The sequence below is a fragment of the Podarcis tiliguerta genome (assembly GCF_965153285.1).
Source record: "Podarcis tiliguerta genome assembly, chromosome: 6".
NCBI lineage: Eukaryota > Metazoa > Chordata > Lepidosauria > Squamata > Lacertidae > Podarcis > Podarcis tiliguerta.
This window is the reverse complement of record NC_139539.1, coordinates 43545336-43559835: the sequence shown is the minus strand read 5'-3', so window position 1 is coordinate 43559835 and position 14500 is coordinate 43545336. Positions and strand designations below refer to the sequence as shown.

Sequence of the window (14500 nt, the reverse complement as noted above, 5' to 3'; positions counted from 1 at the left end):
CTTCCAGAATGTCTGAGGGCCACTTCCTGTGTTACCTTTTCCTACACTGTCTTAAATTATTGTGGGGAATGGCCAGAAAAGGGATAACTATGCCTGGCTTTATAATGCAGGGAGCGGGGTTGAAGCTACCCATCAGCTGTTAGTACCTGGACAGCAGACTGAGCAGACATGCAGTATTTCTCCATTTCTGTTTAAATTATAATAATGGTTTCTTTACTTGTATCTATACAGCTGTTTGCATCCATACATATAAATTAGCATATGCAAACTGACATCCTTTTTGTCATTTTTTTTTTTTGGGGGGGGGAGTTGCTTTTCTTCTTCTTCTTTTGGAGATGTCACCCTATTCAGTTCTTGCCCAAATACTTCTAAGCCTGTTTTGTTTTTTTGGTGATTTTGCTATTTTACATTGTTTTGATTCATCCAGCGAAGTTGGTGTCAAACTTATTGCTCTGCTTTCCTTTGGACCACATTGGTGAGGCCAAGAGTGGGGTCTTGTCATGTGGGCAGCCTAGGACCTCTCTAGCACCCCGGGGAGGTCACTTCGGTGCTGGTAACACAGCAGTTTGATTTCACTCCTGGAGGTGCACTCCATTGTCTCTTGAGACAGATAGATGCCAACAACAATACGAAAAGGAAATGTTTTTATTTGTTGATCTATGATATTGTTGTGAGTTGCTTTGAGCTCAACTTGGTTGTTGGAAAAATGGCATAAACATATTAGATGCTATCAAAATCAAATCTTTGCAACCATGTGGACTAGAAACTTGCTTTCCTCACCTCATTAAAACTGATATACTTGGATAGCTGAATTCTGAACCCAATACTGCATTCTGAGCTTTGTGCTTGCATGCCATTGCACATATACACCACACTGCCCTTAATACTAGATTGTATGACAGCTGCCACAATACATACTGCAGAGATTCACCCAGGATACAATCTCTAATCTCAACTTTGAAAGTTCACCCATTCACTTATTATCCTGGTTTATGGAGCCTAACCATGACAAAATGTGAAATTAGCACCCTTAGTTACAGTTGCATCCTATCTCTGTTTAGCCTCACTGATTTCAATGGGTTTTCCCCAAGGAAATGTTCAATGTGATGTTCTTCTTTTGAGGTTAAGGGTGACAAATTCTGTAACATGGCAAGATGCAAAGTATAAGGATTTCTAGCTAAGCCTATGCTAAAAAGGCTAATGGACTGAGCTCATCTTTTAAAAAATAAGCAGGTATTTCCCCACAAATACACTTCTATATAAGATAATGCATAGAATAAAATTATTATGAGTCAGCCTAAATATTGCATTCAAGTTTATGATGCAAAAACTTAATCAGATATTTCTCAGGTCAGATTAAGGTCATAAACATATTTGAAAACATTGCTGAGCATAACTAGAAAATATATATTATTAGAGCAAAAGAGGGAAACGAAAATTAGAGGTAGTCAAGTTATGCCATTTGCTTTTTTGCATATTGTCTGTTTTAGCTGATTAAATGTAATTTTTGGTACGTGAAATTATAGGGTTACTAAATCCTATGATTTTATCTTGAGGACTTTTAGCTATTTCTTAGAGACAGTCTCACAAGATCTCAGCTTTCTTTTTTTCTTTTTTAATGGCCCCAGCCTTAAACACACCCTTGAGCAAATCTCACATTTCTAACCTTCCTGCTTGAGAAGAAAAACAAGATGTTATGACTGAAAAGAGACCCTAAAGTTTTAGAAAGTATAAAGCAAATAGCCTTTCTTTTAAAAATCTCATATTGATAAACCAATCCCATGGGCCCCACTCATGTTTTCTAGGACACTTGGAGTCAGCGTCCTGCACTCAACACCTAATAACTGTTCTAGTTCCTATGTCAGCAAACAAGCATTCTGTTAGCTGCTTTTGGTCACTGTTTATAATTTCTGACTGCAAGTTGTTAAGAGCTATTGATTCATGAACCGCCTTTGAAAGGGATTATCTTCCAGACAGACCAAAAAGCAAACTTGGAAGTAGTTTGCAGGCTCCCAGATATGTGGTCAGCCTTCAGTTTCACTTTATGTGAGGCAGGGAAAAACATGAACTTATGCTGCAGTGAGCCTTGTTATAGCAGAGAACCTGTGGCCTGCTCAATGTTGCTGGAGCTAAGTGCCCACTATCTGTAACCATTGGTCATTCTGGCTGGGGCTCATGGGTGTTGCAGCCCAACAACATCTCAGAAGCCACACTTGAGGTACAGTAAATGGTAAAAGGGACCCCTGACGGTTAAATCCAGTCGTGAAAGACTCTGGGGTTGCGGCGCTCATCTTGCTTTACTGGCCGAGGGAGCCGGCGTACAGCTTCCGGGTCATGTGGCCAGCATGACTAAGCCGCTTCTGGCGAACCACAGCAGCGCACGGAAACTTTGTCCTGCCAGTTGTTGCTGAACTACAACTCCCATCAGCCCCTGCAAGAATGGCCATTGGCCAGGGGTGATGGGAATGGTAGTTTGGCAACATGTTCAGGGCCAAATTTAGGAACAGCCTCAGGAGACACAGCTTGCTGGTTTAGGCTAAAGGAAAGATCACAGCTGTGACTGAGCAACCAGAAGATCCCAAATTCTCCCAATAAAACAGGGATGGAGAACCTGTGGCTCTCTAGCCAGTGTTCAGGGGTGATGGGGGCTGTAATTTTGACACCCACATGTTCTCCAAACCTGAGTTAAAAGAATTTTAGGAAGCACATTAGGGAAAGTCCTCTGCGTTAGCAATCAGTAATCTGATTCAGTGTAAGGGACCTGCTTGGGTTTACCAAAAGTCTTGCATGCATGTGCTCAAGCATGCTTCAAACATTTCTGCATCAGAGCTAGAGCACAGGATTCAAGTGTTTCAGTAGATGCAGCCTTTCACTTTAAAGTAAAGGTAAAGGTACCCCTGCCCGTACGGGCCAGTCTTGACAGACTCTAGGGTTGTGCACCCATCTCACTTAAGAGGCCGAGGGCCAGCGCTGTCCGGAGACACTTCCGGGTCACGTGGCCAGCGTGACAAAGCTGCATCTGGCGAGCCAGCGCAGCACACGGAAACGCTGTTTACCTTCCCGCCTGTAAGCGGTCCCTATTTATCTACTTGCCCCCGAGGGTGCTTTCGAACTGCTAGGTTGGCAGGCGCTGGGACCGAGCAACGGGAGCGCACCCCGCCGCGGGGATTCGAACCGCCGACCTTTCGATCGGCAAGCCCTAGGCGCTGAGGCTTTTACCCACAGCGCCACCCGCGTCCCTAGCCTTTCACTTTACATGCCATTATTTCCTTTCCCATGAATAGTACATTTGCAAGTGCAGAAGCTGAAGAAGAGGGAATGAGGGAAATCTCTTCAAGAGACTGCTGTTGCGACCTGACAGTTGTCTACAATAAGTTCTTGGAGGAAGTCCTGGGTTTAGTACCTGTTGTGCTGGCGGCTGTTGGTCATATGAATCCATTTAATTTGCATGTGTTTGGCCTATGAAAGCCATCCTCCACTTGCATACTACTGGACCAGCTTTCCTTCCTCTCCAAAAGTGTGGTTAAAAGCAGCTCTCTCCAAGGAGTGAATGTGGTCTCATTTCTCTATTCATGTGCTTAGGTGAATGCCTTCATTTCAGTCTTACACTCATCTAGCCTGAGTTGTTGCTTTCTGAACTGCTGGACCTTTTGAATTCAGCAGAATTACATTGTTTTAATTGCATCATCTCCATCAGGGCCAGCCCAATACATTTGGGCACATGAAGCAAGCCACAAAATGGTGTGTGTGTCCCTATCCACTAGGGACCAAGGAGGAGTGAAGAGCTACATCAGGAACAGAGTGGAGTGAGGATCAAGTTAACCTTACCCAACGGTTGAAGTAGGAATCAAAGGCTAGGTGGGGGGGCATAGCTGTCAACTTTTCCCTTTTCTTGCAAGGAATCCTATTTGGAATAAGGAATCAGGGCGTTTTTACATGGGTAGAATGTATGCTTTTATTTAAAATGCATCTCTGGATTATTTGTGGGGCATAGGAATTTGTGTACTTTGCAGATATATCTGGAAATTTGATTGTATTATTCAATAAAGTTATTTTAAAATTTAAAAAAATTGGATCTCATCTTGTCACTGAAAATGCTTTGAACTTGCACAGCTGTGGGATAAAGTTCTGTGGTAGAGGAAGTCAGATCTGGTTTTTGTTCATAGTCTCTGAGCCCCTAAGCACATGTAGTCTGAAATAGATTTAATTGATTTCTCTTGGTCTTATTTCCAAGTAATTGTACCTAGGACTGCAGCCTTGGACAAGTTTCTCCATTCCTTAATCCAGCTGTAAAACTAGGACAATTTTCTCCTTTCTTCACTTTTTTTTCTTTGACGTGCACATTATTTCCTGTAATAACTGATTCTAAGGGCAAAGACTGCTATCTTATACCGCCTTATCTGGGTGTAAGCCCCATTAATTCCAGTGGGACTTAAACATGGTAGGATTGAGCTTTTCCTCGACTATATCCCTCCTGTGAATTTTTCCTCTAAAATGAAGCCCCTCCAAAAGAAATGGGACTTGAACTAGGGAGCTCATGATTGCTCAGTGTTTCCTGTTGCATGTACAAGGGCCAACATTGATGCCGAAATCCAGCATCATCTGAGCTCTGCGAGTGCGGCTTTCTCCCGATTGAAGTTCAGAGTGTTTGAGGACTGGGACATTCGCAGGGAAACCAAAATACTTCTTTACAAAGCTGCTGTACTACCAACCTTACTATAAGCTTGTAAAACATGGACCACTTATAAACGCCATCTCCAACTCCTCAAAAGATTCCATCAACAGTGTCTCCAATTTTTTTTACATATACTTGGGAAGACAGGCAAACTAATATCAGTGTACTAGAAGAAGCAAAGATCACCAGTGTTGAAGTAATGATTCTTCAACATCAACTTCCTTGGACTGGTTATGTTGTGCGGATGCCTGATAATCGTATTCCAAAGCAACTACTCTATTCTGAACTTAAAAATGGAAAGTGTAATGCTGGTGGTCAACAAAAGAGGTTTAAAGACTACCTCAAGGCAAATCTAAAAAAATGTAGTATAAACACTGACAACAGGGAAACACTGGCCTGCAAGCGCTCCAGTTGGAGAACAGCCTTTACCAAAGGTGTCATGGGCTTTGAAGACACTCGAACTCAGGATGCAAGGGAGAAACGTGCTAAGAGGAAGGCATGCTTGGCAAATCCACACTGTGATAAACTCCCACCCGGAAACCAATGTCCCCACTGTGGAAGGACATGTGGATCCAGAATTGGCTTCCACAGTCACTTATGGACTCATTGTTAAAACCGTGTTTATGGAAAACAATCTTACTCGGCTACAAGTAATCGCCAAAGAAGGAAGAAGACAACTCTTTAAAAGCATGTCCTGTTTCTAGTTATGTGTAAAGACTTATTGTAAAATGGCAAAAGCAGACAAGAATTGTCAGGTTAGATCAGAATTTGGCCTTAATTGGTGGCCAGCATTGAGGTGCTAGATAAAATGCAGAGTGATCCAACTTTTATTCTGAGGCTTGGGGACACCATAAACATCTTTCTTCACTAATAGCTTTTGATGGACCTGTCCATAAATTTGTCTTACCCTTTTAAAAATCCTTAGCAAATCCCCATGGCAATTTGTTCTACATATATAAACTGCACTGTATAAAAACACACACCTTTTCAATAAGGGTCCCTTGTTCATGGGCTACATTCACATAATTACTGATCTCACAGATTTTTGTCAGATGGTGTAGCATTTTCTTCCAAAGCTAAGAATCCCATTATTCTTCCATTTCTCCTTGTATGGGAGGTATTCCACTTACCAGATCATTTTTACTGATGTTCCGAATCATTTTTCCTGTATGAATTTTGGCATGGAAATACTCTAGACAGCATTAAAGGGAAAGGATGTGACCATCAATGGATACTGAGATGTTGTTTACAGTGAATTCTGAAACTAATGCTCGCAGACCAGTACTAAACCCTCAGTACTGTCAACTATGATCGGGGTCAGGCAAAAGTATTTCCTAACCTGAGTTTGAGATTGCCACTTGAAGTTGTCCCTATCACTGTAAGCTGTTCCTATCACTACACCTAAATAAGAAATTAATCTACATCCTGAGAATAAGGCTTCTTTCATGCCTTTCTGTATCTCATTCAAGACTTTAAAGGCACAGGAAACGGTCAGTTAACTGTGATTACAATACCTAAAATCATTTTCACCAGGCATTGGACCTAGGATCTTCTGCTTGCAAAAGGATATGCTGAGCTTTGACTCCTCCTTCTAAATAGTTGCAATAAATGGCAAGACTTTTCTCTCGGCGGGGGGGGGGGGGAGTGCAGGTGTATGTAACTCATCCGCCCGATTATTCCTTTGGAGCTGTGTGTCCCAAATGCAAAGAGCCAAGATCAGCTGCTGGTGTGATTCAGCAAAGTTTCATTGCTTTCATCACACATTAAAGACAATTAACATCAGATGAGGCTCAGACTGCTCAGCCTATTTAGAATCAATATTTTAATCCTATTGACTTCCCTATGGAGTGGCAGCTGGCTCTCTCAGTGCATCTATTGATTCTGAATTTGATTGTGGAGTGCAATGCTAATACCCTGTGTTTGTAGCTGTTTAGTGTTTTGGCATTTGATTGCATGTAATACTGTGGATATAAGCCTGCTTTATGAGTGTTTACACTAGTGTGTAAATGTGTAATTTATAACTTCAGCATATAAATCAACATAGTTAAAGGTCTTGTCCCTTGTGCCTTGAAGTCTGTTTCCAGATTTAGAAGAAATGTGCTTTTTTTAAAAAAAAATACTGTTTAGTTTTCCTCTAGTTGCGGTGTATGGAGGGAGCCATATACTGCTCTGAACTAAAGCAGGCAGCAGCAAAATCAGCCAACCACCCATCATTGGTTAAAGCAAAGTTATATCCATGTAAAAGAAAAATGAGTATGTTTTATCCAAAAATGTTGGGGCAACAACTTGTCAGAAAATTTAATATTTACACAATGAATGGCTTCCTATTTGGATCTTTCAGTGGTGTTGTCATGGCCCCAGGGGCTTCTCTTGTTGAGCCAACATGATTCTCATACTGAGACCCAGCTGTGGGGTGACGTTTAATATTGAGAGAATAAACCAGCTGAGTTTTGTATCAGCACTTCGCCCAGAGTTACTTTGCTCCTCTAAAAAGTCCATAAAGGAGGCATTTTTACATCTATCATTTGAACCTCTTACCACAAAAACCGCCTTCAAATGTGCACCTTCAAGTGTGGGAACCACTTGCACACAAAACCATCCGACATCGCTGGTGAATAATGTTAACTACGTAGGGAGGGATGACTGCATGAGTTTGTCCCATCCAATGGGCCCTCTCCCTCTTGGAAGAACATTGATTGAATGGGGGGGGGGGACTCAGAGCCCACCCCTGTGATCATGTTATTTGCACATGGCCTGTTTCACAACAAGTTTACACCACACAGAAGTGGCTCCCACGCTGCTGGTTACATATGCAAAGGGGAATGAAGTCTGTTTCGTATCAGGGGCAAACACTCTAGCAAGGAGCAAGCTAACCAAATACTGTATGTATTCCCGGGATGTGTTTAATAGCACCCAGCAAGAGGCACTCCAGTAACCACAATGATTCTCTTTAAAAGGAGGCAGCTCAAAGAGCAGGAACAGGGGTATAAACCCACAAGGGCAAAGTTGTTGTAAGACAATGTTGTCACTGAGACTTGTAACACCACCACCACCAGCAGCATGAAGATTCCTTGCATCCTTGAATATGGGCTTGGAGAGACATGAATTTAAACTTTCCACTCAGTCATTGGCACCCTTGCTGGTCTTGTAATTTCATCTTCTCTAGGCATCTGCTTCCCGTTTGTAAAATGGGTTGTTACAATGATGAATGATGCATCATAATTGCAATGACGAAGGATATGCTTGTTAACATCTACTTTCATATGAAAAAGTGCTGCAAATGATAAAAGATGAGGCAGAAAATATGCAAAGAAGTCTCTGACTTTTTACACCTCTTGCTTTTAGTCATTATTGCCAAAGGAGACTGAATCATTTAAGAAGATATTTTTAACATCTGACAACTCAGAAGTTTTAGAGTTGGGTGTTATCAGCATGCAGATGACATCTCTCTTAAATCTGATTCAAATGAGGCTGAGAAAATGCTAGTTTAGAGGACCTTGGAAACAGTAACAGGCCAGGTGATGATTAATAGAGAAGCTCGTAGAGCCAGCCATGCCACTGGAGATTGCCACTCACTGACATAGGTGTGCAAATTGCAGCCCCTTCTGAACAGAGAAAACCTAGCCTATCCCTGCTGTAGTAAACCTCTGGTTAGATTACTGTGATGCATTGTACAAAGGGCTGCTCATGAAGGCTGGAAACTGCAGTTATTGCAAACTGCTGCTACGGTACCAACTGGGACTGGTCATTGGCAACATATCTCACCTGTGCTTAAAGAGCTGCACTGTCTCTCACTCAGACACGGAGTCATTTTCAGAGTGCTGATGCTTACTTTTAAAGCGCTGCATGGCTTGGGATCTAGATGCCTGAAGAACCATTTATTCCATTATCTTTGGAGACCCTCTTCTGAGTGTCTCCAGCTAAAATGAGCTGAGTGGTGGGTAGGGAGAGGGAGCAGCAAGATCTATCTTTCTATCATCTGTCTATCTATCTATCTATCTATCTATCTAAGTGTGTGTGTGTGTGTGTGTGTGTGTGTGTGTGTGTGTGTTTGTTCTGGAGCTATTTACTGATGGGCATAAATTAATTAAACAAATAAAATAAAATAAAACAACAAGTGTAAGGATGTAAGAAGAATCCTGCTGTACTGGATCAAAGTTCCATGTACAATGCAATTCTAGACATGTCTACTCAATAGTAAATCCCAGTGAGATCAAGAGGGCTTACTTCCAGGTAAATGGGTACAGGGTTACAGCTTGGGACTAGTACTTTGTTTTCAGTAGTGGTCATCTGGATGCCTCTGGAAGACCCACAAGTTGGCTATGTAGGGAACAACCCTCTCCTGTTGTTTGTCCCCCAGTAGAGCTATATTGCTCCTATAGGTAAGGTAAAGGTAAAGGACCCTTGAACAGTTAAGTCCAGTCAATGATGGGTGTGATGCCCATCTTGCTTTTAAGCCGAAGGAGTCAGTGTTTGTCCACAGACAGCTTTCTGGGTCGTGTGGCCAGCATGACTAAACTGCTTCTGGCACAATGGAACACCGTGACGGAAACCAGAGCGCATGGAAATGCCGTTTACCTTCCCGTCGCAGCGGTACCTATTTATCTACTTGCACTAGTGTGCTTTCAAACTGCTAGGTTGGTAGGAGCTGGGACAGTGCAATGGGAGCTCACCCCGTCACGTGGATTCGAACCGCCAACTTTCTGATTGGCAAGCCCAAGAGGCTCAGTGGTTTAGACCACAGTGCCACCCACTCCCTTTTACACACACACACACACACACACACGGTAATCAATTTAGTCAGAATAACTGGTGGAGTTTTGGCAATGAGATAATAATCTTTTGTGGGCCGAGGGCCACGTTACCATGAAACCAAATTCCCAGAGTGTGGTGCCACACAAAGACATGCAGTCACACACACATCATTTAGCATGGACACATCCTTAACATATGCAAGCCTATGCGTAACACAGATGCACCCTATCTCCCCCCCCCCACATTCATAGATTATTTATGAATAATGTGGAAAATCAAAACTATTTCCTTTATTGTTTTTAGGATGTTTACATGAACTTCCATCAACAGCTCTAATCTCTGAAGCATCTTGCTCGTACTGTGAGATTTCCATTCTATATCTGTCAATAGCCACAGAGAAGAACCAACGGGAGTGGAGACAACAACCATTTTGTAGCTGCTGGGGAAAAGGTCAGAGTCGGAAAGTGTGCTGAAATGTCAGGGATCATGGGCTGATGCAGTTGTTACTTAGTTGTTGCGGGAATCCAAACATCATTCTCTCAGCAGCCCATCTGTTGTGATAAATGTCACTTTATTTCCCCCCGGCACTTAACCGCAGTCCGTTGTTGCCGGGAAATTTTTGCAGGAAGAATTGGTGCGGGGGAGGGGCAAAGTAGCAGCGGCAAGCAAAGCGTTTTCCAGGAAACAAAAACCTTTTGCACTATCAGGTTGCGGAAGTCAGCGGTGTTGTACGTCCCTACCTTTGACCTTGTGGGATCACGTTGACAGCAGATGCTTCCTAATGCTGGCATGAATGCATGCGGAGACTTGGAGCCAGCAGGACTAACAGCCCATGCACGACAGCACCTAAACTTGAGTCAAGCAGATGTATGGCTCAGATACCATCATACTTTGGTGTCAACATGGAGCCCTTCTAACAAGGCTTCTTTTCTCAGTATTAGTTTTCTTACAATTATATCCTGCCTTCCTTCTGTCATAGGGCCCAAGGATGCTTCTATCTCATAGAGCCCAAAGCCATGTATAGTTCTCCCCATTCAGAAACTGACCAGACCAGCTTAGCTTCAGCAGGAATGTAGCTTTGTCTTAAGACTATACCCTGGATCAGTCCAAGGACCAATCTAGCAACCTGTTTCTCACAGCTGTCATCTAGATGCCTCCAGGAAACCCATAAGCCATGAAGACCAAACCCTGCCTTTCCCACTATGTCCCTCCCAGCACCTGGTATTCAGAGGTACTCAGAGTTGGCATTTTGTGGTAGAGCATCTGCTTTGTATGCAGAGGTTTCCGGGTTCAATTGCTGCCATCTCCAAGTAGGAATGGGAGAAACCCGCTCCCTACTATCCCAGAGACTTCTGCATCTTGTCTTCCCTCCTTGTGTCTGTTTGGAGTCAGTGCTGTATGGAATGTGGCTCCATGAATATCATTTTTTTTTTCTTTAAAGGAGGAAAGAATTCTCATAAGCCTATTCCATCTCCTGCTATTATCCCCTATAACTTTTCTATCCTTTTCGTTGTTGTTTTCTTTTGGTTCTAAGCAGTCCCCCTCTGCAGCAGTGGAATAAATGCCTCCTGTGATTTTAGGCTCCCCTTCCAAAAAAATGTGGTAAACAGGTAATGCCTGACCCCGCACCCTGCCCAACATGGTTATCCTTTTCCCACAACATGACTAACTCCACCAATTGTGTGAGGACATACTATTGTACTATGAATGAAGATATTGTGAGTATTCCATTAAAAATTCTGCTTTCCCCACTTATCATCTAGAAAGGTCCCATGTTGTCGACAGAGTATAAAGATTTCAATTTCATAGGTTAGCTTGACTTTCATTCAGGAGCTTTTTGCACATGAACCCCTTGTCCTGATGCAAGTCTCTGCATGCACTGATGCTGGCACTAGGCAGCATCTGTGGTTGATGTGATCCAAAAAGTTGAAAGGCAGAAGATAACACCACTTGACTCTTCTTTGCACAGAAGATCTCAAAAGATAAATATCCTGGCATCGGCAGAAAAACTTACCAGCCAGTGAAGAAACGATCAATATGAAGATGTCTTCATGGCAGAGTGGTTTGGATTCATTAATATGTTTATAAGCAAAGAGGAATGATCTCACCGCTAGGAAATCACAGATGGACCTCTTGGGCTGAGTTCCACAATTAGGGCAGGATTCACCTAATTAGCCCCATCAGCAGAAGCCCTGTGCCCACTTGTGCAGTAGGGTTTCCTCCCTCCTCCCTCTATGCTCCTCCAAAATTGGCTTGAGTGGGTTAGGAGAACCTCCAAAACAGTGTACAGAAGGGAGGAGAAGAGGGATTGTCCATCCTGCAAGTTGAAATCCTTGCACAGATGGGACATTCATCATAGTGCAACATTGAATTCCACCCTTAAAGTAGAACTGCTGGTAACAGACAAAGCTCCATTGGATTATAGGGAGCCATCTACCTGGACCAGAGATTTACCAATAGCTATGTGCACACCATGCACTTAAAGCACATGACGTCTCTCAAAGAATACTGGGAAAGGTGGTTTGTTAAGGGTGCTGTGAATTGTAGCTCTGTAAGGGGTAAGCCACAGTTTCCAGGATTATTTGGAGGAAGTCTTGTGTAAGAACATGCTGCACATTTCTTGCTGGGATGGATGAGCATTTGTATTTCATGGTTTCAAATGAGATAAAACAATAAAAAATACAATATATTTTATGTACCCAGAGAAATCCCCTTTTACTTGCAAATACTGCTTTGCCCACTCTGTTCTTCTTGCAAGCTCTCTCTCTCTCTCTCCATCCTACCTTTGTCTTTCTATACCTATCATCAACTTGATAGGTATAGTCCCCTGGGATACTGCTGGGTCCTACTGCTATTGATTCTTATTGCTTTGCTATTGATTGTAAAGAGCTGAAGTTGGCCTAGAGCTAAACACTTTTCTAGTGTTAAGGCAATCAGCACATGATCTTCAACTTGCTGAGGTCTAGGTTCTTATGTGTTGTTGACTGAATGGCAACAAAATCTATATTATTGATTTTCCTCCAGCCGCTTTGTTACATGTGTTCCTTCAGCTCATCTTTGCACTATCTGATTACACAGCTGATCCTATTTGATCCAGCAGGATGAGATCTATTCTGACAGCTGTGAAGCAGGAACTCCAAAAACGGGCCATTATAATTCTTATTGTTGTCCCATGTAACCCCTGCCCTCTAAAATAAGGGACAGAAGCTGGTAATGGACATGATATCTTGAAATGTGGGAAATCACATTGCAAAGCCTGCAAACTCAGTCCCCAGGTAACGCAATCTCTGTTTGTTTTAACAAATTTTAGCCCATCTTTTCATATTCAGCTCCGAAGGCAGCTGATGAAAGAGCTTCTCACAACATCCAGAATCATTCTGTTGTTAAGTATTCTGTGTCAGAGCTTTCCAAACTTTTCATGTTGGTGACACACTTTTTAGACATGCAGTATTTTGCGACACAGTAATTCAGCTTTGCATTATTTCACGACACAGTAATTCAATTTTACTAGCAAACTGGAGGTTAAACTAGCCCCTTTCCAGCCCCGGGAGGAGCACCGGGAGTGTTTGTGTGACACACCTACACACTGCAGCCGACACTAATGTGTCATGACACACAGTTTAGAAAACTCTGTTCTATGTGGTCTTGTGTGTGACATTTCTGGCCTCACCCTTTACTAATTCTCTCTTCTTAACATGAGTATTGCCGTAATTGCTGGTAGTTGTCACAGAAATAGTTCAAAGTAGGGGTTAGGATCATTTGCATGAATTGTGATAGGGTGCTGAGGGCTGCATTGGGGACCTGCATTGACATGATGTGGTTCTTGGGCTTTACATTTGACACCTCCGATTTAGATGCATCATCTTTTTTTCCATTTGTTTTTCAAGTGCAAAACTTCACATTGGCAAATATTTTTTAAAGAACTCGTTCCCACTTTCTGCCTTGCGTGAGCAAGCTTGAAACTTACAAATTAATAGTAGGACAGAAGTTCAAAGGCCACTTTAGCAATAACTACTACATATTTCATGACAGGGACCATGATGTCATCTCTTGGGCACTGCTTGCCAGGACTCTGCACGCCAGATAGGCTTTTGCAGAGAGAAATCCACCCAATAAGCCAGATAGAGGAGGAGGTAAGTTACATTAACGTACATGTCTTATAGTTAAAACTGCCACTTTTATTTTGAAACTTTCCAAATCTCTTTAATCGTGACCAACTGAAATGTCGACTCACCTCAAAAAAGATACTGCAGAGTTGGAAAAGATTCAGGAAAATGATCAAAGGAATGGAGGGCAACTTCCCTGTGAGTAAAAGGTTGCAGCATTGGGGAGTTTTTAGTTTAGAGAAAAGGTGAGTGAGAGGAGACGTGATCGGAGTTTATAAAATGATGCATGGCATAGAGAAAGCAGATGGTAAAAACTTTTTCTCCCTCTCTCATAACGTTAGTACGCCAGTGAAGCTGTGTGTTGGAAGATTCAAGACAGGTAAAAGAAAGTACTGTATTTTTTGCTCTATAAGACGCACTTTTCCCCTCCTAAAAAGTAAGGGGAAATGTGTATGCATCTTATGGAGCGAATTCAGGCGGGAGGCTCTGCTCAACGCTCCCTTTAAAGAGCCGTGTGGAGCGTGTGTGCGGCTCTTGGGCGCTTTTCCCCGAGGAGGAAGAAGCCCTCCGCACGTTCTTTAAAGGGAGCGTGGCTCTTGGGGGAGCCTTCCTCCCACTGCGCAGCTTCTGGCTTAGCCGTGTGAAGCCTCTTAAGGGCAGGGGGAGCCTTCATCCCTCTGCCCTGAAGAGGCTTCAAATGGCTATCCCAGAAGCCAGAACAGCAAGAGGCTATCCCAGAAGCCAGATCCCTCTTGCTGTTCTGGCTTCTGGGATTCACAATATTTTTTTTCTTGTTTTCCTCCTCCAAAAACTAGGTGCGTCTTATGGTCTGGTGCGTCTTATAGAGCGAAAAATACGGTACTTCTTCACACAGTTAAACTGTGGCACATGCTCCCACAGGAGGCAGTGGTGGCCACTAACTTGGGTAGCTTTAAAAGAGGCTTGGGCAAATTCATGGAGGACA

General features: G+C 42.9%; 1 long non-coding RNA gene across 1 annotated transcript in view; it reads left to right on the top strand.

Annotated features, from left to right (window-relative positions):
• The window catches only part of LOC310679989, a 28057-nt gene extending 14493 nt beyond the window's left edge, over positions 1 to 13564 (top strand). Inside the window, exon 3 of the long non-coding RNA XR_014512592.1 lies at positions 13463 to 13564. This is a non-coding gene — a long non-coding RNA (uncharacterized lncRNA). The remainder of the gene's footprint in view (positions 1 to 13462) is intronic.
• The last annotated feature ends 936 nt before the right edge of the window (positions 13565 to 14500 follow it).